The 14,398-nt window shown below is 46.7% G+C and overlaps 1 protein-coding gene across 2 annotated transcripts in view; it reads left to right on the top strand.

The window, feature by feature from the left end:
* The window catches only part of LOC138639649 (NACHT, LRR and PYD domains-containing protein 3-like), a 515,752-nt gene that overhangs the window by 105,185 nt on the left and 396,169 nt on the right, over positions 1-14,398 (top strand). The gene's annotated exons all lie outside the window — the stretch shown is intronic.

The raw sequence follows: 14,398 nt of genomic DNA, 5'->3' as shown, positions 1-14,398 counted from the left end.
TGCCCCCTTAATTCGTATATGTAGTGTTTTGTTTATATGTGGTTTCTTTTTCCACATCTTCTGGGTGTTGGCACACGGTCTTTAGATTGTATATAACAGCATTTTGTCTGCTATTTTGTATTGTGTGGAAATATGGATTTGGCAGCCAGAGATCCTGTGTGGAGTAATCAGGCTAATGGTATTTTCTATGATGACATCCCTGCTGCAACAAATAGTGGCGTCAATGACAATGATTTTCATAGTGTGACCAGAGATCTAACTAATTTACATAAGGCGCTTATGAAAGTTTTGGTGGATCTTTAAAACCCTAGAAGAATATAAGAGGGCTGGGCTTGTTCCCAGAGGCCTTCTCGGTCAGAGGTGACCGACGCTGCTTAAAGGGGTCCTCTGGGGGCGATGGTGCTGCAGCAAAGATGGTGTCGCTTACCACAGGTGAAGAGGGGTCCCCTGGGCTCCCGGCGTGTTTGGCAGGGATGGTGAATGCCAGCAAATAAATGGAGGACACAGGGTTGCAGTCTTTACCTGGTTTACTTGTGTTAGATAGGCTCAGTCCAGGGTACTGGCAACAGATGTTGATGGAGTCCAGGCATGAATTCAGCAGGAAAAAAGAAAGAAACCAGAACGTATCGTTCCTAATCACGTCTGACCACTTTTAACTAACAACCCAGCATAGCCAGCCACTAGACTCTAAAACTTAACATTTAATATGTATACCTCTAAAATTATGTGTACTTTAAAAACAATTTGGTGCTCATGTTTAAACGTGCACTAGACAAGAAAAATGGCATGATCTCACCCAATTGCTGTCTCTCTTCTTGTTGTAGATTCTTGTGCTTATTGAGAGCACGGCGTGGGACGGAGACCAATAGACCTTTTCCAATGGGGGGGAGAAGAAAAAAAAAAAAAAAAAAAAAAGATATAGGTAGGTGGGGGGGAAGGGTTTGAAGCTATCTTCCCTGTCGTGCCCCGTGTATAAGACTCCCGCCCTAACAAGGGCAGTCCCCAAGTTTGAGCCTACTTAATGAAGCCCTTTGGTTAGTATAACCACCCTGGATGATATGTCCTCTTTCTCTTCCCAACGCGTTTCCCTCCCCGTTACGGGGGTTCATCAGGGGAATAAAATGTCCAGGTTAAATGTCCAGGTTAGTGGCAGACATAACCTCATTCAGCGGCGTCCTCCATGTGAGGATAAGGCAGTCCCTCTCTTGTCCAATCTGGTTATCATTAAATAAGGGAGGGGGAGGCACCTAGATTCCAATCTGTCATCACTTCCTTTCAACTTGTGTCAATCATACACTTAGTTCAAATGTTTCAAACCTATCAAAAAGATCTAATATTGCATTCAGAATAGTTTTTCAGTACTTTAAGCGATCTATAAATACTCTTTAATTGGTTTCAAGGCCCTTTTTACCATTGAGCGTCCCTCAATAACACCTCTGTGCAATGGTGCATTTGCGCTCATACACTTAGTTCAGATGTTTCAACACCTATCAAAAAGATCTGATATTGTGTTCAGAGTAGTTTATCCGGTATTTTAAATGGTTTCAAGGCCCTTTTAACCATTGAGCGTCCCTCAATAACAACTCTGTGCAATAGTGCATCTGCGCATGTTCCCTTAAGCTGGCGGCTCCTTAATCCTATCCTGGATATCCCAGGCTATTGCATTATCTTTGCGCTCTTAGGGCGACTTGGTACATGTTCCCATTGTACTTTGTCACCAATGTCCCCCGTTCCTTTTTATGTGCCTAGATATACACATCCGTGCATTAGAGCCACCGCGCATACATACTCTTAGCCTATTCGGCTCCTCTATCACCTGACCTCAGGTCCTGGTCGGTGTTATCTGAATGCGCTTACCGGCGCATGCGCCCCTGAATTAATCAGCTAGTTTATGAGCGCAGTTCCTAGTTCGTCTTCTGCGCCGGCCATCTCTTGCGCCTACGTTTTATCCTTTACCCTGTAACATTAACACTCCTCAACAGGGAGAAAGGTACATAATTTGGGATCTATATGCGCTCTACATAGTACTTACTACGCTTTTAATTATTTAAGTAGACTGAGTCCCTACACTAGAGACACAGTAGAAGTCTCGGTATTCTGATTTCCCTACTCTGACATGCAATATCATTTTATAGTCATTTCTATATCATATTCTTGTACCTCCCTTATCCCAAGTATACATATATACATGATCCTTTCACCTTGTAGCGTGGCTGTTCACACATTATCTCTCAATGCCCCACATTAATGTTCACTAGTGTCATGGTGAAAGATACCCTTATAAGCTGCCAAATTGCAGCCAGGGTTTTCTTTTAATGGTTAATCATTTAACCTCTTACAAAGGTCGTTTACCATGACTCAGTAAACACCCCCTAGTCCAGGCAGCCTGAAGTGGAAATCCCTTTGCCAGGTCAGTTTGGGAGCCTTCCACTATGCGCTGGTCTCTAGTCCCTTGCTGCCTGCGGTTTGTCTAACAAGGTCCAAGGCTACTCCCTGTCCTGGGACAGTCCCTGCATGGTACGCAACTTGAGCCATCTCTTGGGGTCTCTGAGAGTCGCACGCCAGGGCCGTAGGGTACTCGGTACCAGGTCTGGTCAGCTCAAAAGGGGATGTCATTTGGCGGCGACCCAGTCCATGGCCCTGGGTGCCCATGTTAAAGGGATGGTCTTTAAAGGGGTTTAGAATAAAGTTTGTGTTCGTTACGCCACCTGTGGTATTCGGTCAGTAAGGACCGACGCTGCTTAAGGGGGTCCTCTGGGGTGATGGTAGAACTTCCCACAGGTGAAGTAGGTCCCCAGGGCTCCCGTGTGTAGATGTAGATGGTGAATAGTGCAGTAAAGAACGGAGGACACAGGTTTGCAGGCTCTTTACCTGGTTTACTGTAGGCTTCAGGCAACCGCAGTCCAGGGCACAAGATCACAGGTACAGGCAGGGTCCGGCCGGCTTGGAAGTGAATCCAGAGTTCCCTTTACCAGGTTGAGATGAAAGCCTTCCTCAAAGCACAGTGGTGTTGTAGTCCCTTACTGCCTATGCTTCCTAATAAGGTCCTCACCGTTCCTCTCTGTCCTACATAAAGGTGGGACACAAACCCGTATGACAGATGACGCGAGCCTTTTATAGTGTCTCTATCACGACCCCGGCTCTATGTGCCACTGTGCCTCCTGGGTGTTAGGGCAGACAGGTGATTTGTAGTCCATCTGTCCTGCCGATTTCTGCTGTGCCTCCTAGAGTCCGACACAACCTCAGTCTTCCGGCAACCAGTATCTGCGCTCTCCATTGAGATAGCCCAGTCGCAGCTCTCCTCCACTGGTGTCTCTCTCTGGTGCTTTGCTCTCCTGCACACTTTCTACAAACTGTCCTTTCCTTCTTAGTTCTCTTTCTCCAGGGGCTGCAGCAGCTCTGGCTACATGGCCCCTTCAGTCTTTCTGACACTCAAGGTCTGACTGCTCCCTTCTCTGTCCTCTGACAGACTGACTCACTTCCTTTCCCTCCATACCAGAATATAGGGAAGTTCCCCTTAATCTGGGTTCAGAGCTCCCCCTTCTGGCCTGGAGTATGAACATGGTGGGTGTATGTGATTACCTGATTAAAGGAATCCTTCATCGCTTCCAAGCGTGACATCACTCTTCCCATGAAGAGGGCCCCAAAACCCTGGTTGGGGGTGTACAGCGGTGGTGGTGACCTGGTTTACTGTAGGCTTCAGGCAACCGCAATCCAGGGCCCCAAGATCACAGGTACAGGCAGGGTCCGGCTGGCTTGGAAGTGAATCCAGAGTCCACTTTACCAGGTGGAGATGAAAGCCTTCCTCAAAGTGCAGTGGTGTTGTAATCCCTTACTGCCTATGGCTCCTGATAAGTTCGTCACAGTTCCTCTCTGTCCTCCATAAAGGTGGGACACAAACCCGTATGACAGGTGGCTTGAGCCTTTTTATAGGGTCTCTATCACGACCCGGGCTCTATGTGCCACTGTGCCTCCTGGGTGTTAAGGCGGACAGGTGATTTGTAATCCAGCTGTCACGATCAGCTGCAGCCGCTGGTGCGGCCCAGCCTATAGACGCCCCCACGCCGACCGACCACGACTGTGTGGGGCACGCATTCCCCAGGGACGCAATACGGACCCTTTGTACTGCAGAGGGAGACCTGGGCCAACCCAAACTAGGGGACAAGGAAAGAGACATGTAGGACTTGATTACACCGCACAACTTCAGGTATAGAGAAAGTAAAGTTTACTAAAGTAAAGTCACACAGGACATAAACCAAACAAGACTATGCCAGGCTCCCAATTCCACTCCTCCCAGAAGGGTACCACCCAGTGGACCCCAAGGCACCAACGGATCACCAAGGCACACATAGGCAGTACATCAGGACACAGGCAGGACATCAGGACACACGAGGACATCAGGGTACATGAGGTCATCGGGACATCAGGGTACATGAGGTCATCAGGACACAGGCAGGACATCAGGGTACAGACAGGACATCAGGGTACACGAGGTCATGGGGACATCAGGGTACACGAGGTCATCAGAACGCAGGCAGGACATCAGGGTACAGACAGGACATCAGGATATCTGGACCCAGGGTCACCGGCAGACATCAGACAGAAGTCGTTTGGTTCCCGACATCTGACACGACCTACAGGCACCACCACAGTCATCAGGCTCCAAGCTCAAGACAGTGGTCATCAGGTTCCAGACTGCAGTCATCAGGCTCCCGGCATCGGACCTAGGAAGGAACTCAAGCGGGATGGTGCTAGAACTGCAGGATTGCTGGGCCTGCCAGGAGCTAGCACTGCATTGTATCCAGAGCACAGAGTAGTAGATGCTCAGCAGAAACACCGGTTACAAGAGACTCAAAGTCACTGGGTGCGAGGCTCCAGATGCAGAGGGATTCCAGGAACATAATCACAGCAGACACAGTTCAGACAAGTTCAGGTACAGGACAGAAACAGGATCAAGGATTCGGGCCTGGATATACTGCCTCCAGGACAGGCACCAGAACAGGACAAAACATGAACAAGGCAAGGACTTTGGAACCAAAACATAGACAGGAGAGGTGCAGGAACACAAACACACATAGCAAAGTTCAGGAGCTTTGTGAGTAGCTCAGGCCCCGCCCATAGGGCAGGGGAACTTTATATAGGAGCTGCCCCTCAGCAATTGGCTGGGGACAGCATTTCAAGTACCACACACTAACCCTGATAAAAGCAGGGGAGGTGTGGCCGCGCACGCCCTAAGCACAAACAGAAACCATTACAGCACAATCAGTGCATGAACTGTGGCTTAGGGCACCTGGCAGCGACTGCTAGCCTGAACACACGTGGAAAGTCATGCACCAGCTGCAGAGGACCTCACAACCCGCGGACAGCTTCCACAGCGGCAACCAGGGACCACACATTGTTTATGATCATGCAGCAGAGCAAAGACCTAACCACCCATGTACCGCTGCTCAGAAGAGCAGGGAACTGAGAAGGCTCCATACAGGTAACAGTTAACAGCATCCCAGCTCAATTAGGAGAAAAGGAGCAAAGGGTTAAAGTAAACATATGCATTGTCACGACGAAAACCAGACACAGACAGAACGACGTGACACCAGCTGTCCTGCCAGTTTCTGCTGTGCCTCCTAGAGTCCGACACAACCTCGGTCTTCCGGCTACCGGTATCTGTGCTCTCCAGGAAAGTAGCCCAGTCGCAGCTGTCCTCCCCTGGTGCCTCTCTCCTGTGCTTTGCTCTCCTGCATACTTTCTACAAACTGTCCTTCTTAGTTCTCTTTCTCCAGGGGCTGCAGCAGCTCTGGCTACATGGCCCCTTCAGTCTTTCTGACACTCAAGGTCTGACTGCTCTGTTCTCTGTACTCTGACAGACTGACTCACTTCCTTTCCCTCCAGACCAGAATATAGGGAAGCTCCCCTTAATCCGGGTTCAGAGCTCCCCCTTCTGGCCTGGAGTATGAACAGGTTGTGTGCATGTGATTTCCTGATAAAAGGAATCCTTCATCGCTTCCAAGCGTGACATCACTCTCCCCATGAGGAAAGCAATGCCACTGTGACAACCAGGATCCTGGGGCTTCACATCTGTACACGGTGACTCTGAGCTCTAATTGTTGCTGTACCTCAGGTAATATGTGGGCAAGTCACTTTTAGCTTCCTGCCCTCCGGATCTGCCATGGGACCTGTAGTTCCTCACGACCTCGGACTCCCGGTGCCTGGTTCCTGTGATCTAGTTTAGAGGGGCACAATCGCAGCCCTCCTCTAGCTGTCAAGTTCATCTGTGCTCCTTCACTGTCTGCTACCAACTGTCAAATGTCTAACTAAGTGCCTAGCAACTGACTCCTCCTCCTGACCAGAGACAGCAGCTCCCCTGAAGTCAGGTTCAGAGCTCCCCCTTCTGACCTGGAGTCAGAAAGTGTTGCATGTAAGATTACCTGCCAAAGGGATCCCTCTTGTCTTCAGGCATGGCATTACCCTCCCCGAGAGGAGGGCAGCACCACTGTGGTACCTGAATTCCTGGGGTGCCACATGTGTATATATATAGAGAGAGAGAGAGAGATATGTCAGTGTGCTATATAACCAGTGCTTTGTGTGTGTTTTTTCTGCACTTGTTTTTTATTTTCAATTAAATAAATTACTTTAAAAAAAATTCCATAGGCTCCTGCATAATTTTCACAATCAGCAGAGGGAAAGCCAACTGCTGGGGGCCGATATTAATAATCTAGGAAATGGGCCATTAGATTTAACCCCTTAGTGACAGAGCCAATTTGGTACTTAATGACCAGGCCAATTTTTGCAATTCTGACCACTGTCACTTTATGAGGTTATAACTCTGGAACGCTTCAATGGATCCCGCTGATTCTGAGATTGTTTTTTCGTGACATATTGTACTTCATGTTAGTGGTAACATTTCTTCGATATTACTTGCGATTATTTATGAAAAAAACGGAAATATGGCGAAAATTTTTAAAATTTAGCAATTTTCAAACTTTGTATTTTTATGCCCTTAAATCAGAGAGATATGTCACAAAAAATAGTTAATAAATAACATTCCCCACATGTCTACTTTACATCAGCACAATTTTGGAAACAAATTTTTTTTTTGTTAGGGAGTTATAAGGGTTAAAAGTTGACCAGCAATTTCTCATTTTTACAACACCATTTTTTTTTAGGGACCACATCACATTTGAAGTCATTTTGAGGGGTCTATATGATAGAAAATAATGAAGTGTGACACCATTCTAAAATCTACACCCCTCAAGGTTCTCAAAACCACATTCAAGAAGTTTATTAACCCTTTACGTGCTTCACAGGAACTGAAACAATGTGGAAGGAAAAAATGAACATTTAACTTTTTTTTGCAAACCTCTTAATTCAGAACCATTTTTTTTTATTTTCACAAGTGTAAAAACAGAAATGTAACCATAAATTTTGTTATGCAATTTCTCCTGAATACGCCAATACCCCATATGTAGGGGTAAACCACTTTTTGGGTGCACCGCAGAACTTAGAAGTGAAGGAGCGCCGTTTGACTTTTTCAATGCAGAATTGGCTGGAATTGAGATCGGACGCCATGTCACGTTTAGAGAGCCCCTGATGTGCTTAAACAGTGGAAACTCCCCACAAGTGACACCATTTTGGAAACTAGACCCCTTAAGGAACTTATCTAGATGTGTGGTGAGCACTTTGAACCCCCATGTGCTTCACAGAAGTTTATAACGTAGAGCCGTGAAAAAAAAAATTGCATTTTTTCTACAAAAATTATCTTTTTGCCCACAAATTTTTATTTTCACAAGGGTAACAGGAGAAATTAGACCACTAAAGTTGTTGTGCAATTTCTCCTGAGTACGTCGATACCCAATATGTGGGGGTAAACCACTGTTTGGGCGCACCGCAGAGCTTGGAAGAGAAAGAGTGCCGTTTTACTTTTTCAATGTAGAATTGGCTGGAATTGAGATCGGACGCCATGTCGCGTTTGGAGAGCCCCTGATGTGCCTAAACAGTAGAAATCCCCCACAAGTGACCCCATTTTGGAAACTAGACCCCCCATGGAACTTATCTAGATGTGTGGTGAGAACCTTGAATGCCCAAGTGCTTCACAGAAGTTTATAATGCAGAGCCGTGAAAATAAAAAATATTTTTTTTCCATAAAAAAGATATTGTAGCCCCCAAGTTTTTATTTTCACAAGGGTAACAAGAGAAATTGGACCCCAAAAGTTGTTGTCCAATTTGTCCTGAGTATGCTGGTACCCCATATGTGGGGGTAAACCACTGTTTGGGCGCACGGCAGAGCTCGGAAGGAAGGAGCGCCGTTTTGGAATGCAGACTTTGATAGAATGGTCTGCGGGTATTATGTTGCGTTTGCAGAGCCCCTGATGTACCTAACCAGTAGAAACCATCCACAATTGACCCCATTTTGGAAACTAGACCCCCCAAGGAACTTATCTAGATGTGTGGTGAGAACTTTGAATGCCCAAGTGCTTCACAGAAGTTTAGAATGCAGAGTCGTGAAAATAAAAAATATTTTTTTTCCACAAAAAAGATATTGTAGCCCCCAAGTTTTTATTTTCACAAGGGTAACAAGAGAAATTGGACCCCAAAAGTTGTTGTCCAATTTGTCCTGAGTATGCTGGTACCCCATATGTGGGGGTAAACCACTGTTTGGGCGCACGGCAGAGCTCGGAAGGAAGGAGCGCCGTTTTGGAATGCAGACTTTGATAGAATGGTCTGCGGGTATTATGTTGCGTTTGTAGAGCCCCTGATGTACCTAACCAGTAGAAACCCTCCACAAGTGACCCCATTTTGGAAACTAGACCCCCCAAGGAACTTATCTAGATGTGTGGTGAGAACTTTGAATGCCCAAGCGCTTCACAGAAGTTTAGAATGCAGAGTCGTGAAAATAAAAAATATTTTTTTTTCCACAAAAAAGATATTGTAGCCCCCAAGTTTTTATTTTCACAAGGGTAACAGGAGAAATTGGACTACAATAGTTGTTGTCCAATTTATCCCGAGTACGCTGATGCGCCATATGTGGGGGTAAACCACTGTTTGGGCGCACGGCAGAGCTCGGAAGGGAAGGAGCGCCTTTTTGGAATGCAGACTTTGATAGAATGGTCTGTGGGCATTATGTTGCGATTCCAGAGCCCCTGATATACCTAAACTGTAGTAACCCCCCACAAGTGACCCCATTTTGGAAACTAGACCCCCCAAGGAACTTATCTAGATGTGTGGTGAGAACTTTGAATGCCCAAGTGCTTCACAGAAGTTTAGAATGCAGAGTCGTGAAAATAAAAAATATTTTTTTTTTCACAAAAAAGATATTGTAGCCCCCAAGTTTTTATTTTCACAAGGGTAACAAGAGAAATTGGACCCCAAAAGTTGTTGTCCAATTTATCCCGAGTACGCTGATTCCCCATATGTGGGGGTAACCCACTGTTTGGGCGCACGGCAGAGCTCAGAAGGGAGGGAGCACCATTTGACTTTTTGAGCGCAAAATTGGCTGTCGTGTTTGGAGACCCCCTGATGTACCTAAACAGTGGAAACCCCCCAATTCTAGCTCCAACCCTAACCCCAACACACCCCTAACCCTAATCCCAACCTGATCCATAATCCTAATCACTAACCCTAACCATAATCACAACCCTTACCCCAAAACAACCCTAATGTCAACCCTAACCATAACCCTAATCAAAACCCTAAATCCAACACACCCCTAATCCTAATCTCAACCCTAACCTCAAACCTAACCCTAATCCCAATACACCCCTAATCACAACCCTAACCTTAACCCTAATCCCAAACCTAACCCTAATCCCAAGCGTAACCCTAATGCCAACCCTAACCCTAATACCAACCCTAATCCAAACCCTAACCCTAATCCCAACTCTAACCCTAACTTTAGCCCCAACCCTAGCCCTAACTTTAGCCCCAACCCTAACCCTAGCCCTAAGGCTACTTTCACACTTGCATCGTTTGGCATTCCGTCACAATCCGTCGTTTTGGACAAGAAACGGATCCTGCAAATGTGCCCGCAGGATGCGTTTTTTGCCCATAGACTTGTATTGCCGACGGATCATGACGGATGGCCAAACGTCGCGTCCGTCGTGCACTGGATCAGTTGTGTTTTGGCAGAGCATCGGCACAAAAAAACATTCAATGAAACGTTTTTTTGTACGTCGCATCCGCCATTTCTGACCGCGCATGCGTGGCCGTAACTCCGCCCCCTCCTCCCCAGGACATAGATTGGGCAGCGGATGCGTTGAAAAACTACAGCTGCTGCCCACGTTGTGCACAATTTTCACAACGTGCGTCGGTATGTCGGGCCGACGCATTGCGACGGCCCCGTACCGACGTAAGTGTGAAAGAAGCCTAACCCTAAATTTAGCCCCAACCCTAACCCTAAATTTAGCCCCAACCCAAACCCAATATTTAGCCCCAACTCTAGCCCTAACCCTAGCCCTAACCCTACCCCTACCCCTAACCCTAACCTAACCCTACCCCTAACCCTACCCCTACCCCTAACCTAACCCTACCCCTAACCCTACCCCTAACCCTAACCCTACCCCTAACCCTACCCCTAACCCTACCCCTAACCCTAACCCTACCCCTAACGCTACCCCTAACCCTACCCCTAACCCTAACCCTACCCCTAACCCTAATTTTAGCCCCAACTGCTGTTCTCCTGCCGGCCGGCAGATGGAGACAGATGGCGGGCGCACTGGGCATGTGCCCGCCATTTTCTTCTGCCGGCGGCCAGGAGGAGCAGCAAGAGGATCCAGGGACACAGGTGAGTATTGTAGGGTCCCCGAATCCCCCTATTTCTCTGTCCTCTGATGTGCGATCACATCAGAGGACAGAGAATTACACTTTACTTTTTTTTTTTTTGCGGTCGCCGGTAAACAGTTAATTACCGGCGATCGCAAAACAGGGGTCGGTAAAACCAACCCCGATCATGCTCTTTGGGGTCTCGGCTACCCCCGGCAGCCGAGACCCCAAAGATTCTCCCGGTGCTGGCCGGCGGGTGCACTGCGCATGCGCCCGCCATTTTGAAGATGGCGGCGCCCACCGGGAGACACGAGGAGCATCGGGGGAGCTAGGTGAGTATTGGGGGGCCACCTGGGACCCCTTTTCTCTGTCCTCCGATGTGCGATCACATCGGAGGACAGAGAAATTAAAAAGAGATCGCTTTTTTTTTTTTTTTTGCGATCGCCGGTAAACGGTTAATTACCGGCGATCGCAAATGCGGGGTGGGTTAAAACCCCCCCGAATTAACGGCGCTGTGGTTTAAGTACCCTTAGCGGTCGCCGTTAAAAGGTGTATCGGCGGTCGCTAAGGGGTTAAAGCTTCCCAGGCTATTAATAACAGTTCACAGCTGTGGGAGAGAGGAGGGAGAGGGAAAAGTTGGAGCTTGACACTCTGAGACATATAATAAACCATTGCAATTGAATATAGCTGGTAGGTGCCATACCTGCTGGTGATTTCAGCTGAAGTGAGGAAGAAGGAAGGGAGTTTCCAGCACGTCCATCCAGTTTGAGTATTGAGTAAAATTTCAATTTTATTTGAACATTTTGAAAACCAATTTTAAAAAGAGAGAAAGAGACTCTCTGCCTGACGCGTTTCTGGCGCACCACGACACCCTTAGTCATAGGATCCTATGACTTAGGGCACCGTGGTGCACCAGAAACGCGTCAGGCAGAGAGTCTCTTTCTCTTTTAAAATTGGTTTTCAAAATGTTCAAATAAAATTGAAATTTTACTCAAACTGGATGGACGTGCTGGAAACTCCCTTCCTTCTTCAACAGTTCACAGCTGTTTACTTAGCCTTTACTGGTTAGTTTACAGGGAGATCCCCCCAAAAATGACATAGTATCTCCCTATAAATTCTAACCAGTAAAGGCTAAATAGACAGCTGTTAGCTTACATTAACACCCTGGGAAGGGGCCATGGAAATTAACCCCCCTTCCATGCTAATAACATCAGCCCTCATCAACCCCAGAAATGGCGCGTCAATAAGATGTACCAAATCTGACGGTTAGCTTCCGCTCTTCCAACTTGCTCAGTGTTTGGGTTAATGTCAGCTGTATTATGGTCGCTGTCATCAAGCTGAGGGGTTATTAATTGATAGGCGTCTATAAGATGCGCCCATTACTAACCCTACAGTCATAGCGTTAAAAAAATACACAGAAAGAATAAAGTCCTTTAATTGAAGGAAAGACACAGATTCCTTTAGTTGAAATAAACTCTCCCCACCCTCTTTTACCTATTTTTTAGTGTCAAATTAAAAATAAAAAAACAACATATTCCTCACCTGTTCGACAATGATCCATTTGTCCCATACCGTAATCCATCTCTGCTACATCTGGATGCCTTTTGCTGAAAGGTGACGTAATGTGATCGTTCAGTCTGACATCCAGGAGACACTGAGCTGAGCATCAGAATACAGCTTTAGTGACCTGCGGTGATGTCATTGAGGTTACCGCAGGTCACTGAAGCTGTGGTTCAGATGGGCAGCTCATTGTGAGCAGCCCAATCAACTGTGATGACCTCAATGAGATAACCACTAGCACCGTGTGAAATTTCTCATTGTACTAGTGGTGACGTCATGAAGGCTACCATAATTGATCGGCGGCTCACAGTGAACAACTGGCAGTGACTGGCAGTAACCTCTGTGATGTTACTGTTTGACACTGAAGCATCGTCCCAAGCTCAGCTCATTGTCTCCTGCATTTATGGCTGAGCGGTCACATCAAGCAACCGCTCAGCCATGTAATTTCCATGTAGCAGAGGTAAACTTCTTCGTGGGACAAATGGATTATCGTCTGATAGGTGAGGTATATAGTGTTTTATTATTTTAATTTTCACTGTAATAAATGGGAAAATGAGGGTGGGGTGTGTTTATTTTAATTAAAGGACTTTATTCTTGCTTTGTCTTTTTACAATACGACTAATATAGTCAAGAGGTCCGGTGGTCAGATGCCAAAAGACCTTGTCATGTACTAAGGGAAAAGACAGAGGCATAGTCAGTCATGATCTGAGGTCAGAATTCCAAGAAAATCGCAGGTCAAGACAAAGAGGATGGTCAGAATCAAGGTCTAAGGTCAGGCAGCAAAAGAACAAAGACAGAACACTGAAGAATGAGGCAATCAGGAGCAGACAGACATCTAAATAGCCAGGCAATCATGCAGAACAGGTAACACCTGTAGGAAACACAGCACACTCTGGCCCTGATTGGGCGACTGGACTGTCACTGACAACTCAGCATGCCCCTGCCCCAGATTGGATGGCTGAGCTGCCACTCACCACAATGCGTGGAGAAATCGGGACAGATTTCTGCAAAAATTTGAAGGAGTCTGTTGGAAGTTTTGCTCATTTGTGAGGTCAGACCCTGATATTAGAGAAAAGCGCTGAGCTCACAACCTCCATTTTTGTTCATTGTTCATTCCAATGTTGTTGGATAGGGTTGAGGTTAGGACTCTATGTGGCCAGTCATGTTCTTCTACCAATCCTTTATGGATCATGTGAGTGCCCTCATAAGCAACAGTTAATAGCCTACCCAAAACTGTTCTCACAATACTGGAAGTCACAATTATCCACAATGTCTGTTACACCAGCCACATGCACACCTCCTAAGCACTGCCCTAGTCACTGTGTGATTCGCTCTACTCCACCCACTCCCTGACCATCACTCCGAGCTGCCTGTTGCCTCTTTTCTGCTCTGTTGTAATGAGTCAAAGGGGGGCTCATCATACTATGCAGGAGTTTGTATCCAATCAGTCTGGCAGAGATCTGCTTCCCCGGACTATCACTTGCCACCAGGAGAAATATCAGGCAACTCTACAAACCATTCTTCGAGTGAACTTATGTTTTTAGTAGCTCTGTCTCTAGTTCCTATATTAGCTTATTCCTGTTTTATCTCACCTGTTATTGACCCTGCTTTCTTGTTTATCCTGATAGCTCCATTACTGACCTCGGCTACTAACTCTGAACCTGTGCTGCCTGCCTCAACCTCGGACCGTATGATCACACTTTTGTCTCACCCACTTATACCCTGTAATCGAGTCTCTGACCCTCTGATTGGCTGCCTTGGAATAGTACCTGATGTCTACCGGCAGTCCAGCCTATCCTCAGCATCAGAGGCTCTAGTGAATACCCGGTAGACACTTTGTCACATTCCTCCAGGGTAAGCCTGGTCTGTGGATCATTGGGTCCAAACCCACCAGCGTTACAATGCCTTATGCCGAAGGATTAAGATTTCCATTCACTAGAACTAAAGGACTGAAGCCAACCCTTAATAGAAAACCCATCCTCCTCCACCAAACTGTACAGAGGGCACAATGCAATGAAGAGGAAAAATTTTAAAAAAAGTCTAATAAATTCTTCCAATTTTATTACGTTATTTAAGTCATGTTGCT

The sequence above is a fragment of the Ranitomeya imitator genome, chromosome 1 (genome assembly GCF_032444005.1).
Source record: "Ranitomeya imitator isolate aRanImi1 chromosome 1, aRanImi1.pri, whole genome shotgun sequence".
Taxonomy (NCBI): domain Eukaryota; kingdom Metazoa; phylum Chordata; class Amphibia; order Anura; family Dendrobatidae; genus Ranitomeya; species Ranitomeya imitator.
This window is presented reverse-complemented; position numbering and strand designations above follow the sequence as displayed.